Source organism: Lagenorhynchus albirostris, chromosome 3 (assembly GCF_949774975.1).
Source record: "Lagenorhynchus albirostris chromosome 3, mLagAlb1.1, whole genome shotgun sequence".
NCBI lineage: Eukaryota > Metazoa > Chordata > Mammalia > Artiodactyla > Delphinidae > Lagenorhynchus > Lagenorhynchus albirostris.
The window spans coordinates 4,715,918-4,728,753 of NC_083097.1; positions in this window are offsets into that span (position 1 = coordinate 4,715,918).

The window sequence follows — 12,836 nt, forward strand, 5'->3', positions numbered from 1 at the left end:
AGAGAAGTTCCAGGTTTAGGGTCTTGCCCAGACCAAGAAAGCAAGAATAAGCTCATTGTTTAGAAATACAGAGATCAACATCTTATCCTTAAAAACAAAAACTGAAGATCCATCAGTTTTTTCTTTTGTAGACCAAGACAGAAGAATAGGCAGGGGAGTAGCAAAGTGTTGTATTTTGCTCTAAGCTTTACGTTTTTTTTTTACTTTCTTTCCTAGTATCCAATTTTTGAAATATGTGCATTTATTATTTGTGTTATAAAGGAAAAACATCATTTGAATAAACATAGAAAGATAAAATTCAGTGTAACTTGCCACATTAATAGGTTAAAGGAGAAATAAATTAGTCTTTCATCTCAGCAGACACAGGAAAAAGATTTCATGGTGTCAATAGCCATTCATCATCGAGCAAACATAACTTAACAAACAAGGATGGAGTGGCTCTTTCTTGACATGTAGAGTAACTTCTAAAAACCTAAAAGAAACATTATACATCATAGTGGAATCTTAGGAATATTCTATTTAAAAATCAGAAATAACAACAGGTTGTCCATCTTACAACAGTATTCAAGTTGGCACTCACTGTTTTTGTGGAAAACAATAAGAAATAAAAAACACATTTAAAACAATTGGAAAAGGAAGAGATGGTTCTGTCACTATGTGAAGTTATATAATTGTCTACACAGGAAAACCAAGACAATCAATGAACAGGCTATTAGAACCTATGCAAATTGCATAAGGTTGATGGATACCAATTAATATGCCCTTTATATTGGAAATAAAGAATTTTAAAATGTAATATTAAAAATATAGTTCATTACAGGAAAAACACAAACATCAAAACTGCACACTGAGATTAAGGTAAAGCCAACAAAAAATGCACAGTCCATTAATTATGGGGGGGGGCCATAAAAGACTGAGAAGATACAAATAAATGCATAGAACTCTCCTATTCACAGATGAGAAGACTCAGGACGGTAAACATGTCACTTCTCCCCAAATTTTCCTGCAAATTAAAAAAATTTCAATCAAAAACCACAAAGTAATATTTTTGTGAAACTTACAAATTAATTCAGAAATTTATATGGAAAATTAAAAGTGCACGAGTAGATACAATGTTTTGAAGAATCAAAACTGGTAGAGGAACAGTTGTTTGGATGTGAAGACTTTCCAAGAGCTGTAATAAACTGTGCAGTGTTGACAGAGGGAAAAACAGAACAGAGATACTATGATGAGGCCACACAGATGTAGAGTGGGTTAGGTGAGGGAATTTGCACCATAGACCAATGGGAAAAAAGCTTATTTAATGAGTGGAATCAAGACCATTAACTGTCCATAAGGAAAAATAAAGCAAAATAAAATTAGGTTCCCGATTTACACAGTACACGAAAATAATTCCAGCTGGATTTAGAAACTAAAAGTGAAGAAGAACTCTAAGAAAATGTTCCTTTGTCCTGGATGTTATAAGGTTATTCTTCTCTAGTTTGTTCTGATTATTTAAACACCAAACCTCAAACAAACAATAACCAGCACAAGGAAGCAACCTAAATGTTCATCAAAAGAGGAATGGATAAAGAAGATGTGGTACATATATACAATGGAGTATTACTCAGCCATAGAAAAGAACTAAATAATGCCATTTGCAGTGACATGGATGGATCTAGAGATTATCATATTGAGTGAAGTAAGTCAGACAGAGAAAGACAAGTATCATATGATATCACTTATATGTAGAATCTACAAAAAAGCGTAAAAATACACTCATCTACAAAATAAGAAGAGTTACAGGTGTAGAAAACAAACTTATGATTACCAGGGGGTGGGAGCGGAGGGAGAAACTGGGAGATTGGGGTTGACATATACACACTACCATATATAAAATAGATAACTAATGAGGACCTACTGTATAGCACAGGGAACTCTACTCAATACTTTGAAATGGTCTATGTGGGAAAATAATCTAAAAAAGAGTGGATATATGAATATGTATAACTGATTCACTTTGCTGTACACCTGAAACTAACACAACATTGTGAATCAACTATACTCCAATAAAAATTTAAAAAAATAAAAATAAAATTACAGGTAAATTAGATTATTTCAAAATATAAAACTCTAATATCTCAAAAGGCACTGTAAATGTTTAAAATACAAGTAACAGTCTGAAAAAAAGGATAATTTCAAGGTATGTAAGAGGCAAGAGGTAAATATGCATAATAAATGAAGGACTTTTAGAAATTGATAAGAAAAGTAAATGAGTGATCAACTCACAGAGGAAATGTATCTATCACATCTTTGAAAAGATGCTCACCCTCCCTAATAACCAGAGAAATGCACATTCAAACACCAAGGAAATGCTATTTTTACAAGATTGAAAGTATGACGGAGTATATGTTGGTCAGAAAGGATGGGAAATGGCCTTTTCTGCTCAGCATGTGGAGATCTAGCTAGTCCAGCTATTGTGGAGATAGTGCATCAGCATCCTGAAAAACAAAAAATGTGCATGTCCTTCGAGCAAGCAATCCACTTCTGGATACATAACTACATAACCTAGATGAATGTGTGCACACGAACACCAAGTGATATGCAAAAGAATATTTATTGCAGCATGGTTGTAATACTGAAAGTTCAGAGACAAATGGAATGTCTGTCTATTAGTTGGAGGTAGGATACCTAATATGGCACCAGTTTTAAAGCACTAGCTTGACTGTGGTAAGTATGTTTCCATATCAGGGCAGACATATTGCAAAAAAAAAAAAAATGGAGAACAAAAAAGCAAAATGGACACCAGTAAGTATAGTGTCATATCCTCCCAAATTAATAGTAGACACAAAATAGTATATAATTTTAGGAGTACAATATATTATGCAAGAAATATAGAAATGCAGTAAATATAAAAATCAGAATACTGTACTTTTTTTTCTTCTGACACTTGACTCTTAGCACAGAAGTTGGGGTGCACGGGACTCCTTCTGGTGGGGGCCACAGGAAGTGATTTTAGCTATAGCTTTAATATTTCTTATGTTTAAATAGACTGTAATCAAATAGTATACAACTGTCAACTATTAGTTATAAATGTAGGAATATGTAGGAATATTTAGGAAATGTAGGAATATTTAGGAATATGTAGGAAAATGTAGGAATATTTCTTTTCCTATTCTTCATAGTTATCTCTATTTAAAACTTTTTAAATAAAATTAATTTATAAAAAGATATCTAATAAAACAATGTCATGTTGGTATGGTTTGGCTAATGCTATCCATCAATCACATGTCTCTGTGCATTAAGCTTTCAGGCTTTTGATCTTCCAGCCATCTTTAATAAAACTTCAAAGTCACGTTGGGTACACTGAAACTATTCAGCAGGCCTGTGAGGAGGGGAAACTCAATTGGAGTCCCGGGGCTTTAAAATGTGTTTAGCTTTGATAATATCTCATGTTCATATGAATCCTTTCATCCCCAGAATACTAAGCTCTTCAGACATGTTAGCTCAAGGGTCCCCACCATCCCTTGTGAGGCAGGATATTGGCTGGTGTTATTTGGAAGAATCCAAACAGTGATAAATTTAGATGCTACAAGTCCCAAAACAGCAGGATCAAAGTGCTGGTTTCATGATATACGAATATGTAGCCATGTAATTTAGGTTAATTCTCCTCTTTTCATTCATCGTTCCATGCCCATCTTCTTAATTATGCATGCTTAATGTCTCAATCCGTAGTTCAATGCTTATCTTTTATGGTCTTTCCCTTACTTCTAAGGTGTTGTTTTTTGGGGGGTTTTTTGGCAGAGCATATCTAGAATATTTTCTAAGTTTCATGTTACACTGAGTGAAGTAAGTCAGTCAGAGAAAGAGAAATATTGTATGATATCACGTATATGTGGAACCTAAAAAAAAATGATACAAATGAGCTTATTTACAAAACAGAAACAAACCTACAGACTTAGCAAACTTATGGTTACCAGAGGGGAAGGGTTGAGGGGAGGGATAGCTAGGGAGATTGGGATTGACATATACACACTACTATATTTAAAATGGATAACCAGCAAGGACCTACTGTATAGCACAGGGAACTCTGCTCAGTATTCTGTAACAACCTAATTGTGGAAAGAATTTGAAAAATAATTTTAAAAAATTCAATATGTATCAAAACTGTTTCATCACCAGAGCAACATGTCATGATCACTTCTCTCCCTGTGACCGTTTTACTTTTGTCCACCCCGCCATTTAATTTCCCTGGAATAAAAAACATCTTTCCTTTTGTAATGCAGGTGCATCAGAATCTGTTATAACTTTTGGTAGGTTGCCACAGAGAGATGTAAGGATCTCTTGCCCAAACAACTGTTTGTGCATCCGGGAACTGGGAGTAGATGAAGCAATGATTTGCCATGCAGAATAACTGTATACAGGACTGGAATCCATTGGGTAATATGTCATCTTTCTTTCCACTTTGTAGATTGTAGAATTGGATTAACAAGACCCCAGGGATTGTCTGGGTAGGGATGCTCTAGGAGTATTACATTCCCACACTACCTTAGAGCCTAAAAAAGACCCACATCATTGTTTTTCAACTTCTATTTCAAACTAGAAAATGTTCATTGATTCCATATTAGGAATGAGAAAAGGATGAAGAAGAAACAGGACATGGTGAAAATGTTTTGATGATGTTCAGGATGACAAATGTATGTAGGCACCTGTGTGTCTCCCCCTTTGGAGCAGTTTCCTTTTGGTTAAAGAGAATGATAGCTGCTCCTTGGCCACATGTCCTTGTCCTTTCATTGGTTAAAGGCCATGTGTCATCTCAAAGAATCAGCATCTCATGGTCCCAAGATGGAGGCAGAAAGAACTGTGACCAACATTGGAACGTGGCTTTGTCAGTTTCTCACTGCCCTCTCCTTTGCCTCCGGGTAGGGTCAGACACAAAGTTCGTCCTTTATAAATATTTGGTGAATGAGTGTTTGAAAAGCCAAAATACTCCTATGAATATGTTCCCTGAAACTTCCCAGTAATTTCATGCAGAAGATGTGTGTGTGTGCTTGTGTGTCCAGTGATTTGCTTTTGCGTGCCAAGTCCTCACTCGAACAGTTGTGTTTTTAATGGTTTCTAAACCTGGCTGCAGGTATACAAATATATCCAACCTGGGCAAAACTCTAAGCAAAACCTAAATAAACCATTCTGGACCTGGAGAGTCATTTTGTACGGGAATTTGAGCAGCCAGCCGGCTGTCCTGGAGATTGTAAGCAGCATCCTAATGCACAGCATCGCTGGAACAGCCTGGTAGGCCTGGGTGAAATGAGCTCTGGGTTATCCTGTTCGATCCATCAAGCCTTAAACTCTACCAGAGCAGAGCTGAACAAGGCTCACAAACAACTCAGCCTTGCTTTTATCGACATCGTGCACATTAGCAGACGATCCCCGAGTATTGAACTTTTATAACATCCCTGATTTGTGCTCTCCCCGCACCTCTCATCCCCCGTGTGCTGCATATGTGTTGTAAAATTGAGCATGTGGCATCTTCTTAATGGTGTGTGGCTTATGCACAAACAGCCTTGAATAAATAAGTGGAGGCTTCACTAGCGTCCTCCTATTTGCGATTCAGTGAGTGTGCTTTTCTGCAGCACCCAGTGAATCCCTCCTGGGGCAGGGAATTGCCCTCAGGTGTTCTCCAGACTGCACGTGACCCCTGGCTGGAGGACCAGGCCCTGCGTGTCCAAAGGTGGACTCACCTTGATGTAAGCAAAATGTGTCTTCACCTCCACATGCTCCCTTTGGAGGTGAGTTTTGCCCGATCCAAGTAGACTTGCCTTCCATTAATTGTTCCGACATGAACGGTGTGAACTGAAGAGCACAAAGAAAAGGCAGTTTGAAGACAATGATGATTTTTTTAGATTCTGCATATAAGCGATATCATATGATATTTGTCTTTCTCTGTCTGACTTACTTCACTTAGTATGATCATCTCCAGGTCCATCCATGTTGCTACTGAACTTATTTACAGAACAGAAACAAACTCACAGACTTAGAGAACACACTTACGGTTACTAGGGGGAAGGGTTGGGGATAGGTACAGATTGGGAGTTTGGTACTGACATGTCCACACTGCTATATTTAAAACGAATAACCAACAGGGACCTGTTGTATAGCACAGGGAACTCTGGTCAATATTCTGTAATAACCTAAATGGGAAAAGAATTTGAAAAAGAATAGATACATGTATATGTATAACTGAATCACTCTGCTCTACACCTGAAGCAAACACAACATTGTTAGTCAACTATACTTCAGTATAAAATAGAAATTAAAAAGAAATTAAAATGGACATAATCAGAAGGACACTTATCTATGGTGCAAGGCTATGGGAGTTTTCCTTATGATTTTTTAAAAAGAAATTTGCTAGTTTCCCACATTACCTCTTTCACTGATACTACCTATGACTTAAATGTAGATTCAATAAATAAATGCATGTCTGGTATCTGAGGCACAGAAGGTTAAAAAAAGACAACAATGCCAGGGAGTCCTGTGAATGTTTCTGTTTTATGCTAGTGGGGAGTAAACAGGTTGGACCATCAGGCTGAGCAGCTCAGAGATTTGGTCCCATACACTAGTCACCAAGGGGAGGTATTCAAACTTGACTACCTGTCATAGGGTCGGTAAGACAAGGGCCTCTGGGTGGTGGAGCTGTGAGGCCTCCAAACACTTCTGCCTGCAAGGCTGGTCAAAGGCAGCAAAGGAGAGCTGCGAATTTGCTGATGTGACCTATGGCCTTAGGAGCACTGTGTGTGTGTGTGTGTGTGTGTGTGTGTGTGTGTGTGTGTGTGTGTGTGAAAAGGAGAGCTGTGTGGGGAGAGGGAGAGATGAGGGAGGCAGACCCTCCATCCACCCCGGAAGCTCTGCTGATAGGGGAGCCTTGGGCAACTGGTCCAGCAGACTCTGTGGGGAAAGTCTAAATGGCCACTCAGCCAGTCAGCACTGTGCTACTTAGCACAGAGAACAGTATGTCCCCTACATATGAACCTTCAAGTTTCAAACTTTCAAAGATGCAAACGTGTGCTTGCATGTCCAATCACATAAGTTAGTTCACATGTCTGGCTTACATTGTCACACACGTGCATCCTCTTCAAGTGGTTGTGCTTTTGTGTACTTTACTGTACAGAACTGTATAGAGTACAGTAGTTCAGTATCTTTATTTCCAGCTAGATCTGCAAGAGGACAACTTCATTGAACTCCTTGCTGGGCAACACGAGGAACTTATGAATGAAGACCTGAAGGAATTGAAGGCCCAGAGAAAGGACAAAGAGAGACAAGAGGAAGAAGTAACTGAAGAACTGAAGAGATTCACGATGCAGTAAATGGCAAGGGGATTTTCTTTATTTGAACAGGCACTGTTAGTTTTTGAGCTATAGGATGTGAACATAGAATGGGACACAAAGGTTGCAGAAGCTGTTCAGAATGTAATTCAGTGCTACCATGCCATCTATGATGAGAAAAAAAAGAGTTACTACCCACATATCACTGGATCATTTTTTCAAGAGTGTAGATAAAATTGAATCCAGCAAGGAACCAGAACCTGTGCCATCAACGTCAGGTGTGAGTGAAATTGCAACTTGTCCTCCGTCTCCTATTGCTGAGGATCCTTCTGCTCTCCCATAGGGTCTCCCATCTCCCATCTCCTCTCCCTTCTCCAGTCAGTAACTCTTCTCTCCTGTTAACACGATGCCAGCCCCTGGATGCCAGCTGTTGTACTGTACTTTTCAAGGTACTGTACTGTAAGATTAAACATGTTTTCTTTATTTTTTGTGTTTGTTTTGTCTGGATTTTTTGTGTGAAAATTATTATAAACTTATCACCGTACAGTACTATAGAGCCAATTGTGTTAGTTGGGTACCTAGGCTAACTGTGTTGGACTTATGAACAAATTGGACTTACGAATGCACTCTCAGAATGGAACTCGTACGTATGTAGGGGACATACTGTAGTCTGATGTTTGGTGTCTGCTAGCTCTGGTTGAACAGGGGAAAAACGAGAGCCGTTCTTAGAGTATTGCCTATCCAATTCACACACGCACATTGATTCAATGAATAAAAAGGCTCTGGGAGTCATTAAACAAAACTATATGGTCTGGACTTAAAAATATTCCGAGGGGTGAGATTGCCATCCATGGATCCATGCTGGGCATTTTCCAAGCTCTCCCTTATTTAACCATCACAGTAATCCTGTGAGCAATTGCACCGTCAGGAAAGGACAGAGTTTGCTAAAGTAACAAATAGCACCAAACCTCACTTCATTTCTTGTTCTCAGTTAGTCGGGAGGGTTCCTGTCAGCTTGTCAAAATTGCTTCTGCCATGTGTTAGACTAAAATGCAGACCTGCTTCACTATTGTGGTGTTTCTATCTGTACACCTGCTTTTCTAGTCACTGTAGCAGGGAAGAGAACATGGAAAAAACACAAAATAGCCTTTAGTTGCTTCCAAAAACGTGTCATATTGCATTGGCCAAAATAAATCACTTGGGCATTCTTCCCTCTGTAGGAGAGGAGAAGGAATGGAGAACTGGGTATCTGGGCATCTGGGATGCACTGTTCATGGGTCTCAGCGATACGGATCATCTCTGTTTTCTAGGGGAGTATGCACTTTGCCTTTGTGCACAGATACTAAGAGATGCACCAGCCTTCTACAACAGATCTTTCTGACCCAGACCTCTACTCTTTACACACGGCACACATACACAGCACTCATCTCACTGGATCTGACAGTGTGTGACACAGTTGTCACCCTTTCTTCCTTCCATGTCCTCCTCTCGGGCCCCAAGGCTCTGCAACTCTCCACTCTTCCTTTCTTCCCAGGGTCCTTTGCTGGTTCTTTCTTTATCCCTCCAACTTAGAAGGTTTGATTTCCCTATGTCTTAGAATCCTTCTTTATTCTTATTTATCACATCAAGTCTCATGGACTTAACTATCTATACCCAGAACACTTGAAGACTTTCACCTCTAATTGAAAACACTTCTCTATGAAATGTATATGAAACCATCGACCTGACCATTCTTCTTGGGTGTTGAATAGGAAATTTAACATGAACAACATCAAACACCCAGTCTTCATTGTTTCCACCTCACCCAACTCCCACCACCATCTTCCCTGTCTTGGAAAGTGGTAACTCTGTCCATCAAATTGCTCAAGTCAAACATATTAGAATCAACATTGACTTTTCTCACTCCCTATTTTTAATCTAGAAAAGCCTTGTGAACTCTAGCTTCCCAATATATCTAGAAGATGACTGTTTCTTATCATCACCTTGGTCTCAGTTCCTGTTATCCAGGTTATTTTAAGAGCTTCCTAACTTGTTTCCCTGAGTCTGTTCTCTTGTCCACCCAGTACTCTACTATTTCTATCATCCACTTAGTAACTGGAGGGATCCTTTAACTCTTCTACATTAAACCTTCTGGTAGTGTCCATCTCAATGAGAGTAAGTTCACACTTTCATAGTTTCCAGAAAGGCTTACAAATCTACTTCCACTCTCACTGCCTCTCAGGTACTATTTTTACTTTTCCCTCCTTTCTCCCCAGGTTCCAGCCACATTTTCCTTTTTACTCCTGCATGGACATGGCAAACAGAGTCCTAGTTAGGAGCTTTGGTTCCTATGTTTTCAGTCTGGCACGTTCCTCAACCAAATATCCAAGGAGTATTTAGGTCTTTCCATTATGGATTTCTAAATTAACTCCACTGTGGTCAGAGAACAACTTTGGTAGGACTTAAATCTTTTCCAATTGGTTAAGACATCTTTTATGGCCCAGAATATGACCTATCTTGGTAAATCACCCATGTGCATACAGAAAGAACACGCATTCTGTTGTTGTGGGATAGGGTGGTCTGTAAATGTCAATTATGTCAAATTGGTTGACATTTTGTTCAAATCTTATATGTCGTAACTGATTTTATGTCTATTGTTTGTATCAATCATTAAGAAAGTGCTATTAAAATCTCTGAGTAAAATTGTATATATATATATTTTTATAGTTCTATAGTTTTTCTTTCATGTCCTTTGAAGCCCTGCTATGAGACGTATTAAAAAATTAGGAATAAATATGCCATCTTAATTAACTGATCCTTTGATCTTTATGCAATAATCTTTACACCTTGTGACATAATTTACTCTAAAATCTGCTTTGTATGCTATTAACCTAGCCACTCCAGGTTTTTTTTTGTTTTTCAAATTACTGTTAGTATTGTATACATATTTCAAAATTTTGTACTTTTTACTCATTTCTGTCTTCTTACTTAAAATGTTTTCTTATAGATAACATAGTTGAGTCTTTTATTTTTTAACATCTTTATTGGAGTATAATTGTTTTACAATCATGTGTTAGTTTCTGCTGTATAAAAAAGTGAATCAGTTATACGTACAATATGTCCCCATATCCCCATATCCCCTCCCTCTTGTGTCTCCCTCCCACCCCCCCATCCCACCCCGCTAGGTGGTCACAAAGCACCAAGCTGATCTCCCTGTGCTATGAGGTTGCTTCCCACTAGCTATCTATTTTAAACTTAGTACTTAGTATATATTTCCATGCCACTCTCTCACTTTGTCCCAGGTTACACTTTCCCATCCTCGTGTCCTCAAGTCCATTCTCTACATCTGAGTCTTTATTCCTGTCCTGCTCCTAGCTTCTTCAGAACCATTCTTTTTTAGATTCCATATATGTGTGTTAGCAACCAGTATTTGTTTTTCTCTTTCTGACTTACTTCACTCTGTATGAAGACTCTAGGTCCATCCACCTCACTACAAATAACTCAGTTTTGTTTCTTTTTATGGCTGAGTAATATTCCATTGTGTGTGTGTGTGTGTGTGTGTGTGTGTGTGTGTGTGTGTGTGTGTGTATATATATATATATATATGACACATTTCTTTATCCATTCTTCTGTTGATGGACACTTAGGTTGCTTCCATGTCCTGGCTATTGTAAGTAGTGCTGCAATGAACATTGTGGTACATAACTCTTTTTGAATTATGGTTTTCTCAGGGTATATGCACAGTAGGGGGATTGCTGGGTCGTATGGTAGTTCTATTTTTAGTATTTTATTGAATCTCCATACTGTTGTCCATAGTGGCTGTATCAATTTACATTCCCACCAACAGTGCAAGAGGGTTCTCTTTTCTCCACACCCTGTTCAGCCTTTACTGTTTGTAGATTTTTTGATGATGGACATTCTGACCAGTGTGAGGTGATACCTCACTGTAGTTTTGATATGCATTTCTCTAAGGATTAGTGATGTTGAGCATCCTTTCGTGTGTTTGTTGGCAATCTGTATATCTTCTTTGGAGAAATGTCTATTTAGATATTTTGCCCATTTTTGGCTTGGGTTGTTTGTTTTTTTGATATTGAGCTGTATTTTATACTTTGGAGATTAAACCTTTGTCAGTTGCTTCATTGGCAAATACTTTCTCCCTTTCTGAGAGTTTCCTTTGCTGTGTAAGAGCTTTTAAATTTCATTAGGTCCCATTTCTTTATTTTTGTTTTTATTTCCATTTCTCTAGGAGGTGGGTCAAAAAGGATCTTGCTGTGATTTATGTCATAGAGTGTTCTGCCTATATTTTCCTCTAAGAGTTTTAGAGTGTCTGGTCTTACATTAGGTCTTTAATCCATTTGGAGTTTATTTTTGTGTATGGTGTTAGGGAGTGTTCTAATTTCATTCTTTTACATGTAGCTGTCCAGTTTTCCGAGTACCACTTATTGAAGAGGCTGTCTTTTATCCAATGTATATTCTTGCCTCCTTTATCAAAGGTAAGATGACCACATGTGCGTGGGTGTATCTCTGAGCTTTCTATCCTGTTCCACTGATCTATATTTCTGTGTTTGTGCCAGTACCACATTGTCTTGATTACTGTAGCTTTGTAGTAGAGTCTGAAGTCAGGGAGTCTGATTCCTCCATCTCCATTTTTCTTTCTCAAGTTTTCTTTGGCTATGTGGAGTCTTTTGTAATTCCATACAAATTGTGAAATTTTTGTTCTAGTTCTGTGAAAACTGCCATTGGTAGTTTGACAGGATGGCATTGCATCTGTAGATTGCGTTGTGTAGTATAGTCATTTTCACAATGTTGATTCTTCCAAGTCAAGAATATATCTCTCCATCTGTTTGTATCATCTTTAATTTCTTTCATCAGTGTCTTATAGTTTCTGCATACAAGTCTTTTGCCTCCTTAGGTAGGGTTATTCCTAGGTATTTTATTCTTTGTGTTGCAATAGTAAATGTGAGCGTTTCCTTAATTTCTCTTTCAGATTTTTTATCATTAGTGTATAGGAATACAAGAGATTTCTTTGCATTAATTTTGTATCGTGCTACTTTACCAAATTCATTGATTAGCTCTAGTAGTTTTCTGGTGGCATCTTTAGGATTCTCTATGTATAGTATCATGTCATTGGCAAGCAGTGACAGTTTTACTTCTTCTTTCTGATTTGATTTCCTTTTATTTCTTTTTTCTTCTCTGAGTGCTGTGGCTAAAACTTCCAAATCTATGTTGAATAATTGTGGTGACAGTGGGCAACCTTCTTTTGTTCCTGATCTTAGAGGAAATTGTTTCAGTTTTTCACCATTGAGAATGATGTTGGCTGTGTGTTTGTCATATATGGCTTTTATTTGTTGAGGTAAGTTCCCTCTATGTCTACTTTCTGGAGGGTTTTTATCATAAATGGGTGTTGAATTTTGTCAAAAGCTTTTTCTGCATCTATTGAGATCATCATATGGATTTTATCCTTCAGTTTGTTAATGTGCTGTATCACAATGATTGATTTGCATATTTTGAATTATCCTTGCATTCCTGGGAAAAAACTCCACTTGATCATGGTGT